Consider the following 19,565-nt stretch of genomic DNA (forward strand, 5'->3'; position numbering starts at 1 on the left):
TGGGGGTCCTCTTACAAGTCTGTCCACTTCACACAGCAGAAAAGTGTGGGTCCATGATTGGAGCAACTCGCCCACGGCTGGCACCAAGGACCAGAAGCCTGGCGGGGGTGTCCCCGGGGCCAGGCAGGAGGTGGGAACCACACCGGGGAGCTGAACAGACACCTTGGTATCCAGGGTGGGTTCACTAGGCATAACGTTGTTAGCTGGGTGACCGGAAGGGTAAAGAGAGCTGCAGGGGGCAGTGACCCCCTCTAGGGCTGGGGGACAAGGAAAGGAATTGTTACAACTGAGAGGCTTACAGGAGGGTCCCAGGGGCTGGGCTCCAGACGGCTGAGGAGGGCTGCAGCTGGCCAGTGGTGGAGTCTTCAGGGGCGGGAGGCACAGGGGAGGGGTCCCGTGCTGGCCAGGAAAACTGCAGAGATTCAGCTGCATCTGCAGAAAGGCAATGATGCGGGTCATGCACCCAGGAAGGGCCTCTGGCAAGGGGGGGCGGCAGAACTGGGTGACCTTGTCCCCCGTCTCTCGGGAGAAGGGCTCGGGTTAGGTCAACAGCAGTGTCTGCCACACTTCAAAAAACCAGAAATAATATTATTTCCATTTTGAGAAAAAATATGAAGCATGATTTAGATGATCAAAATTAGCTCTTTTTTTCTATATTAAAATAAGGGCCTGGGTAGCTCAGTTGGTTAGAGCGTTGTCCTGGTACACCAAGGTTGTAGGTTTGATCCTCGGTCAGGGCACATACAAGAATAAACCAATGAATACATGAATAAGGAGAGCAATGGATCCACCTCCCCCCCCCCCTCGAAAATCAATCAATAAAAGCTTTAATAAAGTTTTATGGAGGTAGGAAGCACTTTCCGGGTCTTCCAAATGGTGTTTTTCTGCAGGACCATATCACATTGTCTACTGAATTGGGAAAAAAATCTAACTTCTTCAGATTATGTTATAGCCATATTAGAAAAGGTTCAGTATAAATCTTCTAAATTCATACTAAGTGCAGTTTGATGTTTCCTCTGACAAGTACAGAAAAACTGTTTAAAATGTTACTTTAGGGGAAAAAATATGTTTTTAACACAGTCTCCTTCCACCCTCTCCTAGCAAATGAGAAGGAGTAGAGATGAAGATGAGAACGTGAGCCGGGCTCCAGGTAACACGTGGTCAGAGAAGACCCCACCTGGGCGCCAGGTCCCAGATAACCATGGGAAAGCCTGCAGAACAGGGGGGCCAGGTCTTTGCCTCCAAAGAGAGTAGGCTTTGGGGGGTTTCTCCACAGTGGGTACCCTAGACATCCTGAGCACTTACTTTGTGCCAGGTATTATACATTTACCGACTCGTTAATTCTCTTTGCAGCGTTAGGAAGTAGGCACGTGATGTTTCACAGGAAGATGCGCCGAGGCTTAGAGCGGCGATGAGACCTGTCCATGGTCACTCAGCTGCTGAGCACAGATTCCAGCCCAGTCTTTGCAGCGGTCAGAACTGGAAAGTACCTCGAATGTTGTGTATCTAATAGAGGCGATTGGCTCCGGAGAAGCAAGGCCATGGTCCCAGACACACGCAGGGAATTCCCGGGACAGCTGGGCATGGACTGGATCTGCTGGTTCTCGGCGGAGGGCCATCCCTGCACCAGTCCTAAATTGCAAGCCAGAAACCGAAATTACATCCTGTGATTCCGGTAAAGGCGGTGCGGGGGTGGGGGTTGGAGTGGGGGCACCAACACAATCAGAGGCCTGGGGGAAAATGGGCCAAGGGGACGGGATTTACAAGACAAGCGCCGGCAGCATCTATTGCAGCTAAACACCGGCTGACCCTTTGAACGGTTCCATTTTGGGGTATCTACCCAAGAGAAACGAGTGTGTGCACCCAAAAGACACGTGCAAGAATGTTCATAGGACTTTATTCATAATCCTCCCCAACTGGATGGACCCCAAGTGTCCTTCCACCGGGGGATGGATAAACAAACCATGCAATATACATGTAGTTAAGTGCTACGGGGTAATAACAGAGGACATGTCGTTGATACGTAGATGAATTTCACCAACATGATAATGACCAAAATGCATTTTGCCAGTGTGTGAGCCTCCTGTGAATTAGCCTGCTTCCTGGATAATTCCACCCAGAGGAAGTTCAAACACAGGTGAAACCAACGGATGGAAAAAGAAATTAGAAATGGTCATCTCTGGTGGGGTAGAAGAACACGGAGACGGGACACTAAAAATATTCTGTAGGTCGATCGTGATGGAGGCGACCTGATGCACAGGTTTGTGTCTGTCAGGCTGTACACTCGAGGCTCATGCATTTTATTGTCTGTAGGTTATACCTACCTTGACATTTATTTAAAACAAAAACAAAAAATAAGTCAAAAGCAGGGCGAGTGAGTGTGGACGGGAACGAGGCAGTCGCCTGGGCCCAGGCGCCAAGCACAGCTGCCTGGTACAGGGACGACCTCAGTAAATGATTGTCGGGAGAATGGATGAGTGGAAGGCATCAGTCACCTCACGTGGAAACACGTATCAGCTCCGTACGGAGGGGGAGGAAATGGGAAATGAAGCTAGACGGAACACAGGTGAATAAACCGCAAATATCCACTTAGCTGCCCAATTTGGGGGAAGGAAGAGAGCTGGGTGCCCATGATTACAATGCCAGCCCTTGTTCTGAGTGACAAATTGATCTGCCTGGGCTCTGGAAGTGCGGTAGCACCTTCCTGTAGGATCCCACCGGCCAGGCAGCCTCATCTAATTTCTGTCGAATAGATGAAGGCTGCCTGATTTCCCGAAGGTTACTGGAGAGTTGAATGTAAATTGATGTAAATCAGGGAAACAGATCAGCGGCCACGACGCCTCATTCTCCATGGTGGGGCCTCCCTGAGCGCATGTGGACTGGGCAGGGGCTCTCTGGGCACCTTCCCAATCTGAACCAGGCAAACTTTTAGGGGTGAGGTGATGGGGAGGGGGGTGTGGGGAAACAAGGAAGCCCAAGGGGAGGTGGTGTGGGCTCTGGGGAGCCCCCGAGGAAATAACACGTCCCAGGAAAGATATCTATGACAACCGCCCGCGACGGAGCCCCTCTGAACACCGCAGACACATCCCCACTCTAATGGACACATCAAGCCCGCACTGAAGTCGGTTACAGTGTTTATAAAGCCAATATGCGCTCACTGTGGGAAGACGGGCACATTTAGATAGGAGCTGGACGGGAATAACAAGCACCCACAACTCCGCCGGGCACAGATAATCAGTTGAAATTCGGATGCGTTTCCTTCAGACCTGTTCTAATATACATGCAGATGTGTTTGTCTGTGTCCCATTCCGTTTCTAATGGTTTGTCATCTGAGACTGTCGGACTCCTTGGACTCCACGCACGGCGTTTGGAAGCTGAATCAGGGTGGATGTGGTTTATTCAGACATAGACTTTTCAGGAAGCAGGTGAGGGTGAAGCTGCAGGACCCCTCAGCGGCTCAGCCCCTCCAGGGCCCTGTGCCCAAATTTGTATTTGTAATTTTGGGTTGTTATTTTGTTTGTTTGTTTTTGTTTTTTGTCTTAGACAGGGCTGGCTCCCCAAACTGCCTCCGTGCTCCACAGAACCTGACTTCGGGCCTGCCTGTCACCAAAGCCAGTGCTGTGGGTTGAATCGTGTCCCCTAAAAAGATACATTGAAGTCCTAACCGCCAGTACCTGTGAACGTGAGCTTATTTGGAAATAGGGTCTTTGTGCATCTAATCAAATGAAGAGGAGGTCATACTGCATTAGGGTGGGCCCTATATCCAATGACTGGTGTCCTCCTAGGAAGAGGGAAATCGGAGAGGGGGCACACAGGCCAGGGCCACATGAAGACAGAGGCAGAGGTTGGGGTGATGCATCTACAAGCCGTGGAAGGCCCGGGATTGCCCACCCCGGAAGCCAGGAGAGGCAGGGAAGGATCCTGCCCTAGTCTCCAGAGAGAGTGCGGCTCTGTGGACACCTTGCTGTTGGGTTTTTAGCCTCCGGAACTGTGAGAGAAGAGTTTTCTGTTGCTTTAAGCCACGCAGTGTGTTATTTTGGTACTGCGCCCCTAGGAAGCCGGTGCGGCCTGGAGCCGAAAGCTTGCTGAGCTGGGAGCCACTGGGGAAACCCGGGTGACCCACAGGGGCTGTTAGGAGGGCAGAGGCCCGGGTCGGAGGACAGGAGCATGGTGCCGGCATGTCCCTGGCTCACGGCTGAGGTCTCCTCCCAGCCCACACACATTCCCGCCTGCTCCTTGGGTCTGCCTGAGGCAGGTCTGGAGTAAAAAGAAACACAGCCTCGACCCCCTTCCCTCCCCTGACCCTGGGCAGAGAAGCGTGCTCACCGAGCTTCTACTAAGTGTCAGGCAGTGAGCGAGGGCTCTGCTTTCGTGATTCATTTCCATAAATCTCACAGCAGCTCCCCAAGGTAACGGGATGGTCCCCATTTTACCGACAAGAAAGCTGAGGCTCTGTAGGTTACACAGCTTGCGCAAGGTCACAGTGAGCAGACGACAGAGCCGGGGTCTGGACCTCAAGGATGCTCGCACCAAAGCCTGTGCAGTTCCCTCTTGTTCCCTCAAGGGGCTTGGGATTCCGTGTCTGAGTTCCAGCTCTCACTGTCCGCGGGTGGAGGGAGAAGTGACGGGTGGACGCTGTCAGCATCCAGGATAGCTGGGCAGTTTTGTTCCAAGCCGGACGTTTCTGTGGCCCCACAGCCAGTGATGCTCTGGAGGGCAGGGCTGGCCCATCTGCTCACCACCATTTACCAGCCAGTGAGACCATGGTGAGCACTGAGCAGGACAAGAAAGAACCTCCACTTAAAAATGAAACCTGAAGAACAAAAGGGAAGTAACGACTGCTAGCGAGGAGGTGGAGAAACTGGAACCCTGTACCGTGAATATAAAATGGTGCAGACACTATGGAAGACAGTCCGGTGGTTCCTCAACCAGTGAAACATGGAGTTACTGTATGAGGCAGCAATTCCGCTCCCAGATGCGTGCCCAGAAGAACTGATGACAGGTGTTCAGGAAAAAAACCTGTACACAGAACATCACAAGCAGCACTACCCTCAACAGCCAACAGGTGGAAGCAGCCCAAATGTCCATCAGTCAATGAAGACACAGACAAAAGGTGTTAGATCCACACAGCGGAGTATTATTCAGCTGTAAAAAAGAAATAAAGTACAGATACATGCTACGACATGGATGCCTTGAAAATATTGTGCTAACTGAAAGAAGCCAGTCACAGAAGGCCAATATTATATGATTCTATTGATAGGAAATGTCCAGAGTAGATAAATCCAGAGGCACAGAATGCAGATTGCTGGCTGCCTGGGGCTGGGCGAGGGTGGGGAGTGACTGCTGATGGGTGTGGAGCCTCCTGGGCGGGGCAGTGTCTGGAACTTGATAGCGGTGAAGCGTGCACAGCCTTGTGGGTGCATTAATGCCACTGAGTTGCACACATTAGGATGGAAAAGTAGATGTATGTGTATTTTATCAAAATGAAAACTGTTTCAAACAAGCAAACTAACCTTCAGGGGATTTCTCCTGCTGCTGCTTTTTCTGCCCTCTTTCCTGTCTGTCACAAAACTTGTCAGAAGTGCTGTCCATACAGACTTTCTCCGTGTGGCCATCGCCCCCTCCCCCACAAGCCCTCCAGTCTGGTTTCGGGGACCATTGTGTCCCTAAAGTTGTCAGCTTTGCTCATTTTCTTGTTGTCTTACCTGGCCTGAAGGCGCTCCCCCCCCCCCCCACACACCCCCTTTTTCCATCTGGGTAAGCTACCTTCTCCGAGGACCGTTTTGGTCCCGATGCAGCTCACTTGGCCTCAGAAACTCTCTGACTGACACCTCGACGCTGACCTTGAGCAAGGTTTCAGTCCCCAGCCAGAGAGAAGGCCTGAGCCCAGCAATTACGCACTGATGGCCGTCAACTCAGCTCAGCCAGGGGCAGAGATTCTCGCCCAGGCAGTGTCAGATGCAGAATATATATTCATGAGAGTCAAAAGGTAATTTGCACGTGTCTTCAGCGGCACCCTACCTTCCCCCCATCAATCTCCCTCTCCTGTGGAAGGTAAATGAAAGGCTTCAGAATATTACACCTTCGAGTAGTTACGTGACAGGGAGGCAAGGTGTCAAAGCTATCTGACAGGCTGACGCGTTGAACTTGGGCTTGGAGGATCCCTTTATCGCAGCTCTGTAATCAGTGCATTTTATAACCATGTCCCAAAGACAAGAGCAACTAAGGGGGGGGGGGGGGCAGAATCAGAGTGAAAACTCCAGCGAATCATTTTACCAGCACACCTTCCGGACACTGAGCCCTCTGTGGTTCGATGTCATTGGAAGTCGGAGAGGACGGAGCGCAGGGGTCAGAATGCAGGCCTTTCTGCCGAGACTGCCCGGCGACAGTCCGGCTCTGCCTCTCACTGGCCGTGTGGCCCCGGCCCAGTCACCTGCCTCTCCGACGTTTGGTTTCTGCTTCTGTCCCCCTTCCTCCAGCACGGAGCCCATTTCTCCACCTGGTATGTGCTGGGCACTGAGGCAGGACGGAGGTCAGGCCAGGTAAGCACCTGCCGTCCACCACCTGCATTCTAGAAGTACTCCAGGTGCAGAACCAGGGCACGGTCTGGCTTCCTACACGCCCCAGTGAATGCTAGTTAATATTCTTCTGATGTCCGGCCGGTGTGGCTCAGTGGTTGAGCTTTGACCCATGCACCAAGAGGTCGCCGGTTAGATTCCCGGTCAGGGCACATGCCCAGGTTGTGGTCCGGATCCCAAGTAGGGGGGCATGCAGGAGGCGGCCAGTTGATGTTCTCTCTCATCGATGTTTCTATCTCTCTCCCTCTCCCGTCCTCTCTCTGTAAAATCGATAAAGGAAAAAAAAATGTGTGTATATATATATATATATTCTTTTGAAGGAGAATACCTTTTCCTTTTTTGTCGAGGTATCACATGCTGTAGGGTGCCAAAGTGTACTGCTGAATAATGTTGTTTTAAATGAGCAGTATATGTCCACAGCAAAATTGAGTGGATGTGCAGGGATTGCCCAGAGACCCCTGCCCTGCACGCGCAGCCCCTCCCCCCGCAGCCCCACCAGAGTGGTGCTTGCACCACCTGTGATGCGCCTGCACTGACACCTTGGCATCACCAGGGTCCAGCGCTCACACTGGGCCCATGTGCTGCAACGCTGTGGGTCTGGGCATGTACAATGACCTGTGTCCACCGTGACAGTGTCATGTAGCTTGGTCTCACCACCGCTCAGCTACTCATCTTCCCTGCCCCAACCTCTGGCAACCACCTATCCCTTGCCTGTCTTTACAGATCTGCCTTTTCCAGAAAGTCATACAGTTAGGACATTCAGGTGCAGCCTTTTCAGACTGTCTCCTTCCCCTAGTCACCTGCATGTTCCAACCATCTCTTTTTGTGGCTTAATAGCTCAGTTTACCCCCTTTTTAAAATTTCTTTATCTTTTTTATTTTATGCTTAAAATTTTTTAAATTGATTTTAGAGAGAGAGGAAGGGAGAGAGATAGAAACATCGATTAGAGAGAACATTGATTGACCACCCCCTGCATGCCCCCCACTGGGAATTTGGCCCACAACCTGGGCATGTGCCCTAACCAGGAATCAAACCAGCGACCTCTTGGTGAAGGGGTCGACGCTCAACCAGTGAGCCACACTGGCCAGGCTTTTAAAAAAATTTTTAATAGCTCATGTTTTAGATAAAAAAAATATTCCTGGAAAAAATTGTCTGGATATGCCACAATTTGAAGCTCAATTAATTCTTCACGTGCTCACATCCAGGTCAAGACACAGGACATTTCTAGTCCACACCAGGCCGCTCTGTGCCCTCTCCAGGTCGCCGCCCCCTACAGACCACCCTTCTCTCCTCCATCACTTTATATAAATAGAATCTTACACAATCGCTTTTCCGTCCAGCTTCTTTCATTTAATTTTATGTCGGAAAGGCTCGTCCACATTGCGTGTAGCAGAGTTCATTTTTTTATTGCCGCGTTGCCTAGAAACCTGTCTCGCATACATTGTATCTTAAAATAGGAACGTGTCCTGTGGCTCAGACGCTGTGCTGGGTACCAGGGAGCACAGAGATATGTGTATGTCTTTAAAAAGGAAGTTGCTCAGAGCAGGCCTGTGCTCAGGGGGCGTACAGTTTAAGAGCTGGTATGAAACATGCTGAATTTCTCCAACATGAGATGTCTCATCAGGTGTATCCAACCCTCTGGTCCCCCTTGTAAATAATGAACAAATAAGACAATATTCACGAAGTGCCCAGCACTGTGTGTGGCACACAGCAGACCCTGAATAAAAGGCACATTGTCACCTTCTTCCCATTCTGTCTAGCATGTCAGTGTCTGTTCTGAGTGTCTGTCGGTGTCTGTTCTGAGGACCCAGAGATCGTCTGTTTCGTCAAGCAAATGTCCCCACTCTCCCACACGGTTTCTCATAGCAAGAAAGGCTCGAACGAAGGCATCCTTCTTGTCAACCTGGGGTCTGGTAAATAGCCCAGGTAAACCTCCAGAATGAATCTTCTTGGGAGTCAACCCTGTGCTTCTGGAATTTGATCACAAATTAAAAAGCAAAGGTTGTTGTGAACGAGCTTCCATCCCAAGGAGCCTCACGGCTGCCGCAGTGGGTTGGGCCACTTTTTGATGGATTTGCAAAGACTGCGAAGTTTAAAACTGCACTCGGAGGCCGTGTCTTCACCCCGTCTTCTCTTCATGTGTGTTTGGGTCCCAGTTGTAATCTATTTCAGGTTTGCAGTGCACATGACACTTCTGGTTTTGCTTTGCCTGACTGATGGGGTCCAGAAGACTGCGCATCACCCTGCGTGTGACATTGCACTTCCGAAGTGGAGTCGCCTCGTGGAAAGGCCTGGGAGATGATTTATGGGTGGTGAGCAGTGCCTTGCATGAAATAAAGGGTCCCCACTCGGGAGAGAGAGTGTTTCGTTCCAGGAAGCCGAGGACCACAACTATTTCAGACAAGCAGGCTTGGCAGCCCGTTTCTGCCGAGCTTCGTGGAGGGTTGCAGGGCTCATCAACTTTTCCAGGCTTTGAAGCGAAGAGGCAGCTGTGGTGTGATGGGGAGCCTGGTGTGATGGGGAGCCTGGTGTGATGGGGAGCCTGGTGTGATGGGGAGCCTGGTGTGATGGGGAGCCTGCTGGCGCTGTAGCTGGGGAACCTGGCTTCGGCTCCCAGCTCTGCCCCTTCCGACCCGGCCTCTGTTTCTTCGTAGGTGAAGTGGGGGTGATACATGGCTCCCAAGTTACTTGAAGAATCAAAGGAATAATGTGTGCCATGGTGCTTCCAAAATAGTGATTGAATTGAAGACCACTAGAAAGTGCACACAGTCTTGGGGAAGAATCGGTGAGAGGAGCTTTTGAAGCTCTGTGGCCGTGAGAAAAATGCAGAATATCTCAGAATTCAAAACAGGGCCATGGCCGCGGCGAGGGCCTCCTGCAGGGTCTCCGTGGTGAGGCGTGTGGTCGTTGTGAGGGAAGACAGGCCTGGGGGTTCCAGGCTGCCTGTGTCTGGAAACTTCAGAGAACGCCCTTTGTAGAGAAACATTGTATATTTTATGCTTGCTCAGAAAAGATGGCCCCGTATTCTGTACCCATGGACTGGCTATTTTGCTTACTTTGTTCTAATGGCTAATTACACCCTGGTATCCATCCTCTCTTTTCCCTCTGTTGTCATTATCAATACTACATCTGCTTGACCTACATACACACACTCCCACACACACTGACCTATCCCATCAGCAGGCTAGTCTACCCACTTAGACCCTATCCTCCCAGCCTCCCTTGCAGCTAGATAAGACTTACAGTTCAATTCTGGCCAAGACAATATGAGCGAAAGTACGTGAATTCTAGGCACATCTTTAAAAAGGACGTTGCTTGGCCTCTACACCCTCTTCATCTCCTTTCCTCCAGCAACAGCTGGAGCAGCCACCATGGGCACAGGGCTAGGAAGGATGTGCTGAGAATGGTACAGCTGCCCCTCCAGGTGGTTACTGGTGACCTGGTGGAATTAAATGAACTTCTAGCCCTGGACTACCCACCTCTGCACTAACAACAAAAAAGAGAAATAAAATTCTCTCTTATTATTTATTTATTTTTGGTACGTGCCCCTAGCGGGAACCGAACCCAGGACTCTCTGGTCTTCAGGCCGACACTCCAAACGCTGAGCCAAACCGGCCAGGCTAAAATGCCCCCTTATTTAAGCCATTGCATTTGGAGTCTCTTTGTTAGAACAGCTTTCCTGCCAGCCTAACTCATGCAGAGGAATAGTGTAGCGTTAGAGCCCAACCAGACGGGAACGGTTTTGCTAAGGCCGACTCTTTTACTTATCATTATTTAAAAAAAATAGTTTTCTTTATTGATTTTAGAGACAGAGGAAGGGAGAGAGAGATAGAAACACTGATGAGAGAAAACATCGATCGGCTGCCTCCTGCACGCCCCAACTGGGGATCAAACCTGCAACCCCAGCATGCGCCCTGACTGGGAATCGAACCAGAATCTCTCAGTCCAGGGGACAATGCTCAGTCCACTGAACCACACCGGCTGGGCAGTAAGGCCGTCCCTTAATGGGGGATTTGGGAGGTGGTTTCCTCCACATGCTTCTCAGAACATGAATTTTCCTGTTGGGACTAAAAGTTGTGTACTGCTTTGGTCTAATGATCAATGCAGTGCCTGCTCATGGGAGAATGTTTAGAAAATAATAACAAACGTAATTTACAGTCTCGTCCGATGTAGGTTATCTCTGTTAATCACTTCACGATACATCCTTCTGGCAATTGTGCCTGCAGATTTCTCTTACCAAGAAGAATCCACACTAGAAATAGATTTTGTATTTTGTGGGGTCTCTTTCCCCACTTAAATTTGTGTTGTGAAGCTTGTCTTCTGAACACAGGAAGCACAGGTGTTGTTTGGTGTGTGTGTTTTGTTTACTTATCTTTTTATTTTTTATTTTTTTTAATCCTCACCCAAGGATATTTTTCTATTTATTCAGATAGAGTGGGAGGGAGGTGAGAGAGAGAGAAACATCGATGTGAGAGGGACACATTGATAGGCTGCCTCCCGCACAACCCTGACCAGGGCCAGGGCTCGAACCTGTAACCCAGGTACATGCCCTTGACCAGGAATCGAACCCGAGACCCTTTGGTCCACAGGCTGGTGTTCTAACCACTGAGCAACACTGGCCAGGGCAGCATTTCTATTTTTAATAAATGAAAATATGTGTATCCTCGTCCCCTACCGAATTGCATTGTGAGCATGTCCCCATGTTGTTACAGTTTCCTTGGAAACATGACTTTCTTCAGTTAGTAATATTCCTTAAAGCAAAGAGACCATTATTTGCTTATTTTCTCTCCTGCTGGGTATTTGATGATCTCACTTTCCCATTCCTCCACTATTAAAAATGCACTTATATGAGAGACCTTATCTTGATGTCTTAGTGCACATTTGAATAGATTAATCAAAATGGAGTTATAGTGTCAAAGGGCATGGCTATATTTAAGATTCTTAATGTACTTTAGCAAATTTTCTTCCCCAAAAGTGGCAACATTCCCACCAGCAGCCTATGAGAATAGGACTTGGAATCATGACCAGCCCAGACCCCAACCCTTTGTCCCCCAGGGGCCTGCTGACCCCCCATTGATGAAGATGACAACATGACTGTCGGAGGCTGCCGCGTGGGAATGGGCACTCCTAGGGCGCATCCTAGCAGGATTCCATACCACTCGGGGGCCACGGGTGCTGCCACATTTCGTTCTGCTTCCCCTGCACCCAGGGACAGTGACTGCTCTCAGCCACCGTGACCAAGGTGCTGGGTTCAGGTCTGGCTATGTCTGGACGTTCTATCTTTCAAGGTCACATTCTCTTTCCTCGCTGGACTGCCCTGGCATGGCCACTTTCTTTCCTTTTTTTTTCATCCTCACCCAAGGATACGTTTTCACTGATTGGAGAGAGAGAGAGAGAGAGAAATATCAATGTGAGAGAGAAACACTTAACTTGCCTGCCATATGCACCCCAACCAGGGATCAAACCCACAACCTGGGCATGTGGCTTGAGTGGAAATCGTACCTGCAACCCTTCAGTGTGTGAGACAACACTCAACCGACTGAGCCACACTGGCCATGGCAGGTCACTTTCTTTGCTAGCATCTTTGCTCACAGTGTCTGCCTAACATCCCTTTAAACCACGTCCTTATGAAGTCCATGACTAAGCAGGGTAGTCTTCTTGAATATTCTCAGCATAAAGTCTGCCCCCGGGGACTTGAGACATTCACTCATCTCTTTAGTCACTCAGTTTTCATTCAACACATATGTAACGACTACCTGCTATGTGCCAGGCACAGTGGAGACAAGACACACACTGTCGCCCGGCCGGTGTGGCTCGGTGGTTGAGTGTCGACCCGTGCACCGGGAGGTCGCCAGTTTGATTCCCGGTCAGGGCACATGCCCAGGTTGTGGGCCTGATCCCCAGTGGGGGGCGTGCAGGAGGTGGCCAATCGATGCTCTCTCTCATCCTCTATCTCATGTTTCTATCTCTCTCTCTCTCTCCAAAATCAATAAAGAAAAATGATTTTTAAAAAAAGACACACACTGTCCTTCTCATGGAGCTTATTGGCTGGTGGTGGAGCTATAGAACAGGCTATAGACAGACAAAAATAATGCAATTACCAAACTCCGATGGATGCATCATAAAGGACACAAATAGAACTGTGTGCTAGAGACCACGGTGCACCCACTGCAGAGAAGCGGGCCGGGCCCTCGGAGGAGGTACTTTTAACTTGAGACTGGAAGGATGAGGGGGAGAACGGGGTGACCGAGGGAACAGTACTCCTGGCACAGGGAACAGCGTGTCCTTGAGATGGGAGAGGTCTCTGTTTCCACGGGACTGGGAGGTAGCGGTGGCTGAAGTCAAAAGCAGCATTGGCAGCGGGTGGGCTTGGAGCAGGAGGCAGGGAGTTGGCTTCCTTTTGTTCTAAGTCCGAGCCACAGAGGGAGCTCGGTGGAAGCACACAGAGGGAACGGGCGCAGGAGCCCATTCTCCTTTGTAAATGGGCTACGGAGAACCAGGAGGGGGGTAGCACCACTGGAATCTGGCCACAGTCCCGCAGAGAGATGATAATGAGCCACAGCAGGGTGAGGGTGTAAATGACACCGGGAGGCGTTTCCCAGCATCTTCCTCAAGCCTTCCTGCCGGGCAGCAGGCAACCCGGGGGCCAGGTCAGGCTGACCAAGGAGCCATCGGTGTGTGAGGCTTTGGCACAGGCCAGCCAGCAGCCACCTGGACCACATGCCAGCAGAGCCTGACCGGGGTCCCCCTCGCCCGTGAAGGCCTCAAAATCCATCTGTGGGCCGGCACCCTCTCCCCAAAGGCTCAGGTCCTTTTTAAAAAAAAGCATCAACCCAGGAGAAGTCTCATTTCAGCCTATTTTCAGTTACTGACACCCGATGGGAAAGCCTTCTTGAGGCCACAGCCTAGACAGGTCACCCTCTGCGTGCCGTCCTCTGCAGCCTTCTCCCCTCCCTCCAGGTCTTCAGCAGCTCTGGTGTCCCCGTGCCTGGCCCCGTGTTCGGAAGTGAGGTGGGTACACTCTGCTTTCTGCCCCCCGGAAGCTTGAAATCCAGCAGGTCCCCAAGGTTCCCGTTAGTCTGCGGAAAGAAAACTTGGCGGATTTTCCCATTTTGCTGGACATCACTCCTGACGGCTGGGCATTGCCAGCCCTCATCTAACGGGTCCTGTTCGTGGCGCTGATGTCTCCTGGGGACTTTCACTCTGACTTCTGGGGCGTGACGGAGGTGAGCGACGCACCCTGATGTGTCCCTGGTGCACGCAGGACAGGCCTTCCACGCAGGCAGATGCCTGGAATTTGTGACAAATGCTCAGCCAGCAACGTGACCTTCCTGCCCCCGGGACACACCCTCAAACCATTCCCTCCCCGTGGCTGCCTCTCCTGACCCCACCTCATCAAAACCCCCTCCTGTCCCAGCCCGGTCTCTGCCTGGGTCAGAAACTGGCCAACAACGACTGTCAGAGTGAATTTCCACGGCCCGAAAACAGCCGAACGCGGCGCCAAGGCTACTGCCAAGCCTTGTTACTGCGCTTCTCACATGAATTCCTGCTCGAAGGGTCTTGCTCAGGAGGCCAAAAACCCGCTCGGTTTTCCGAAGAGGGGAGAAGTGGAGTGAGATCAAAGAGCAGGCGGGAGAGCGGGAACAGATACGGGCGGCTGCTCTGCCCGGGGACGCACGCACGGTCGCTTCCCGCTCGACCGCTGCACGGATGGGCCTTTGGAGGCCGAGCAGGCCCGTCTGAGTGTTCAGTCAACTCGAAGGCTGGGAACCCAGTCAAACTCGTTTGTCTCCAGCATTTTATCTCTTTACTCCGTGGACTCCCGGATGAACCCTGGGCCGGAGCACAGGTGGATGGAGTTTGTGACGGGCCTCACGTCCCCTTGTTGTGGCTGAGAGCTCACGCGTGCCTGGGGCCGAAGGGCACAGAGGTCCCTAGCTGCGCTCCCTGTCCGCGCAGAGCTCACGACTAGCGGGGAGGAACACACAGGAGACAGAAGGCGACTGGACAGGCTGTAAGTCAAGGGACAGAGGTTCCCGGATAACAAGGCCACATTCCCTTCCAGGTTGGTCACGACGCTGAGGGTTTCTTCCCCCGGGAGGTGTTCTCTTGGGCTGCAGGTGGTCAGCCAGCTCCACCATCCAAGGACACGGATGTGGCAGAATGCTCTTTCGGGGGGGTTACTTGTTTTCTGGGCGTCTGGAAGAACAAAGCTCTGTACCCGTGCGTGCCGTCCACGTTGGGTGCCCTCCAGCGGCAGGCCTTCAGTCCTCTCGCTCTGTCCCCTCAGAGCCAAACACGTTTGTTTTGCAGGTCACACAGAGGAAGGTCTGTTCTGGGTTCATTTCTGCATCATCCTTTGTAATGGGAAGGTATTCATGATGTTTTAAAAGAAAGAGGGAAGAGTGGGAGACAGGAAGGTAGGAAAGAAGTGTATCGGTTTTCTGTTGCTGTGTGACTGATTGCCACCCATTTAGCAACGCAAAGCAACACAGTTTACCATCCTGCGGTGTCCGTGGGCCAGGAGTCTGGGTGTGGATCGGCGGGTCTGGCAAGGTGGATGGAGGTGCTGGCAGGGCTGTGGTCTCACCTAGATCTCTGCCACGTGCGGTCCGGCTGTGGACAGGATTCAGGTCCTTGTGTCCTGGAGTCCCTGCTGGCCGTTGAGTGGGGGCCACTCTCAGCTCCCAGAGACCACCTCACTCCTCGCTATGGGGAGTTGCTGTGGGAGATTGTTACAATCACTGAGGAGGGGGCATGACTGACATTTCTCGGGGGATGGGCGTCCACCTCCCAAGGCGCAGGGCAGTGCCACCTGACAAAGGCTTTCCCGACTAGACAGTCACATAGGTAAATAAAGGTAAAAATCCTTATTCAATTCTCCAAGCCCAGAGTTGTGGCTCTCAGCGGGGGCGCTTTGAGCTACAGAGGACATCGGACATGCCAGGATCTCAGACCCAGTGTGCAGACAGCCCGCCTCACTTCCACCCGACTCGCCTCTCCTCCCCTCTCCGTCGTCACCCCTGGTCCAGGCAGTCCCCAAGGGGCTCTCAGCCATGTCCTCAGAGGTACGGCTTCCATCGCACCCTCACTTCCCCTAAGAAGTAATAAAAGAATAGTAAATAAATATGTAGAGAGCTTGGGACTGTCCTAGCATTTTGCGTATAGCAACTCGTTTACCTTAATGACTCTGTGAGGTGGATGTTATTGTTATTTTTAAAATATTGTTTCTTTATTGATTTTAGAGAGAGAGTGAAGGAGAGAGAGGTGGAAACATCGATGAGAGAGAACGTCTATTGGTCGCCTCCTGCATGCCCCCACTGGGGACCGGGCCCACAACCTGGTCATGTGCCCTGACTGGGAATCGAACTGGTGACCTCTTGGTGCATGGGTCGATGCTCAACCACTGAGCCACACTGGCCGGGCAGGTGGATGTTATTATAATCGCCGTTTTGTAGAAGAGAGAATAAAGCTCAGAAAGGTTAAGCCATCTTTCCCAAGGTCCACAGTTCACAAGAGGCAGAGCTGGGATTTGAACCCAGGCAGCCTGGCCCAAGGCTGGTGGCCGAGGCAGCCATCCGACACTGCCTCCTAGATGTGCCCAGCCCAGAATCCAGATGGGGTCCCTGCAGAGCACAGGGCCATCAGGAGGATCTCGGGAGGCTGCAGCCCACCTACTTTCTGAGGCCCAGGCCCGCTCACGGCCAGGCTGGGGTGGGGTACACGGATTGTGTCTGTCAGGGAGATGCCGAGTACACGGGGCAACTACATAGACGGGTTGGTCGGCTACACATCTCCCCAGACTGAATCCATCTTGGCAGAGACTCATAGTTGGCCGGCGCGCAGAGTAACCCTTGGTCTTCCCCAGACCTGATACCATGATCTTGTCCACATGGGAGTTTCATCTGAGAGGCTCGGAGAGGAGCCCAGAGATGCCGGTGAGGATGGCCAGAAAGCCCCGAGCTGCCCCGTGGTTCCAGCAAGGGGTCAGGTGCTCAGCTGTGTGCAGAGTCGGAGCTGCTCCGGGAACCTGGATGGACCCTGCCCTGAATGCCCAGGCTGGTTTTCACACTTCCCTGCCTTTGCCTCTGCGGGGCCCTCTGCCAGGCATGCCCTTCCTTTTCCAGGGACCTTCCTAGACCCTCGCAGGCATACGCCAGTCAGATCATGCACGCAGCTCGAGAAGCTGAAGCACTTCCTTCTGTTCACCTTAGGGTTTTGAAACAGACGTGGCCTTCGGAGAAGGGGGGAGGGGGAGGAAGGGGGGCAGGCGTCACTACTTCCAAAGGAAGGACCGCTGAGAACTTGAAAGAGAATTCCTTTTTACTGATCCTAAATGAGCATGCATAGTATTTCAGGATAACTAGATCAATATTGTTAACAATGCGACTGTCTGAAACTGTTAAAAATGTTTTGAGTTCTTTTTTGGCCTCAGGATACATTCCACTGGGAATATGCAGTAAAACACTGTGCTTTCCCCTGAACTAGTTCTGCTCCGAGACGTTATGCCACACGCTCAGGTCCGCTGGTCTCACGTTGCTCTCGGTTTTTAGGGATTTCCCCTTCATTTTCATGGGCTCTTGTTGGGTTTCTAAAGACAATGGATGGACCGTGGGCTTTGACCAGACGTCAGACTCTCGTCGTCTCCGGTCCTTCCCCGCTGTGGGGCTGTGGTCAGCACTTCATCCCCCTTAGCCTGACTGTTCTCATCTCCACAGCGGATTGTCAGATTGTCGAGGCCACCTGTCCAGGCGCTTGGGGAGGGGGATGCAGGGGTCAAGGGGAGATCACTGAGCCAGCACCACCCCTGTTACCCTGCTGGCCCCCTGGCTTCCTGGGGCGGGGCCACGAGGGATGGTCCTGCTGAGAGCTCTCCAGCCTTGCTCAAGGCGGCAAAATGTATCCCGAAGAGAACTCACCGCCCCTCTAGTTCTCTGCTGGGACCCTGAGCTCACGACTTTCTCTCTCTGAGCCCGCACTTGCCATGGGAAACGGAGTCAGTTATAGTCCTTGCCTAGAGAGGACACCGCGGTGCAGGAGCTGAGCCCCTTGGCTTCGCCTCCCAGTCTTGCCATGTTCAGCTGGACGACTCACGCAGGGACGTTAATCTCTCTGTGCCTCAGTTTCCTTACCTGTGGAATGGAAACAATCATTGTACCCACCCTCTAGATTAAATTAGCAAAGTGCCTCTCCCAGGAAGTGGAATCAAGTAAGTGCTCAGTAAGCATTAGCCCTTGTTGTTATTGAGTTGATTATTGTTGTGAATACCTCACAGGACAACCACTGTGGTTGTTTCTTCTTTTTCTGATAGTCTGGTGCGCATTTCACATCCCCTCCACCCACCTCTGACCTTGGCCATGACCACAATTCACCTTGCCAAGCTGTCCTCTCAAGAGTACACCCTGTGTCATCCCTGTTCCGCCCTCATGGGGGTCAGGGCCAGTGGACAGATGCCTCTGCCTCCCGTTTTTCACCTGGGTGACTCCTGAAGGCGTTGCCATTGTTCTCAGGGTGTCGTGATGGAACTGGGCCCCCATGCCTACAGCAACCTGGGCAGGGTGTCCTTGTCTTGGCTCCGCCCCCCACCCTGCTTCACACTCTCCCTCCCTGGAGGACCACTCCTTCTTGGGACCATCTCCTAAACAAACCACCTGTATCCAAGACTGTATCAAAGGTCTGATTTGAGGGGAACTTAAATGAAGACACTCTAAATTCAAGAAATTTAGGTGTGAAACAATATTTGAATCACCCTAATTTGAGCATGCTGTGACAAGGACGAGTTTCTTTTTTTGTTACCTTGTTCATTAATCACCTTCTGCAGCACACATAGATACGACTCAGGTGCGGCAACTATGGACATGCAGAGCGCAAGTATGTTCCTTCCTGATTTCCACAGTTCCCGGTTTCCATAGCTACTTTCATGGCCATCTTGTTGGTAATTTATTAGGGTAATTCTCTAATGTTGGATGCTTAAGTAGTTTTCAAGATTTCTTTACTATAAAAAACATTGTAGTAATTATTTTTGTGTATGTCTCCTGTTACTTCTAGGCCTTCATAATTTTGCTACATGATTTATTGATTTGCAGAAGTAATATATAGTAATTTAGAAAGCTACCAGCAAATAAATGCACTTGCTAGCTTTGTTTCAACCACAGCAGCAATGGAAATAACCATTTAAAAATGTTCACTACTGTATTAAGAATAAAATAGTAGCCCTAGCTGGTGTGGCTCAGTTGGTTGGGCATTGTCCTAGGCATTGAAAGGTTGCTGGTTCAATTCCCAGGCGGGGCACATGCCCGGTTGCAGGCTCAATCTCTGGGAGGAGGTATGCAGGAGGCAGGCTGCTGATTGATGTTTTGCTCTCACATCAGTGTTTCTCTGTGTCCCTCTCCCTTTCTCTCTCTCTAAAAAAAAAAAATCAATAAAAAATTTTTTAAAAAGAATAAAATAGTTTGTCCAGTTACTTTAATTTGCATTTCTTTTAATAATAAAAAGCATAACTATCCTGTATACGTTTCCGTTCCCTCTCTGTGACTTGTGTGTCCATGTCTTTTGCTGATTATTCCTTCCTGATTATGTTACATCTATATTTGGACATGAATGTGACCAAACACTTGCTATGAATGTATGTGCATACGAATAATTCATATGACATGGTTTGTGGGTTGAATTGTGTCCTCTCCAAAGAAAAGATATGTTGAAGTCTTAACTCTCAGTACCTCAAAATGTGACCTTATTTAGAAATAGGGTCATTGCAGATGTAATTAGTTAAGATGAGGTCCTACTGGAGCAGGATGGATTCCTGATCCAGTATGACCGGCGTCCTCATAAGAGAGAAGAAGAGACACAGAGACAGAGGCACAGAGAGAAGACAGACATGTGACGGCAGCGCCAGCCTGGAGGGATGCAGCTACAAGCAGAGGGGGGCCGAGGAGGGGGGCCGAGGAGGGCGGGGAGGGCCGAGGAGGAGGGCCGAGGAGGGCGGGG

The sequence above is a fragment of the Molossus molossus genome, unplaced genomic scaffold (genome assembly GCF_014108415.1).
Source record: "Molossus molossus isolate mMolMol1 unplaced genomic scaffold, mMolMol1.p scaffold_m16_p_1, whole genome shotgun sequence".
NCBI lineage: Eukaryota > Metazoa > Chordata > Mammalia > Chiroptera > Molossidae > Molossus > Molossus molossus.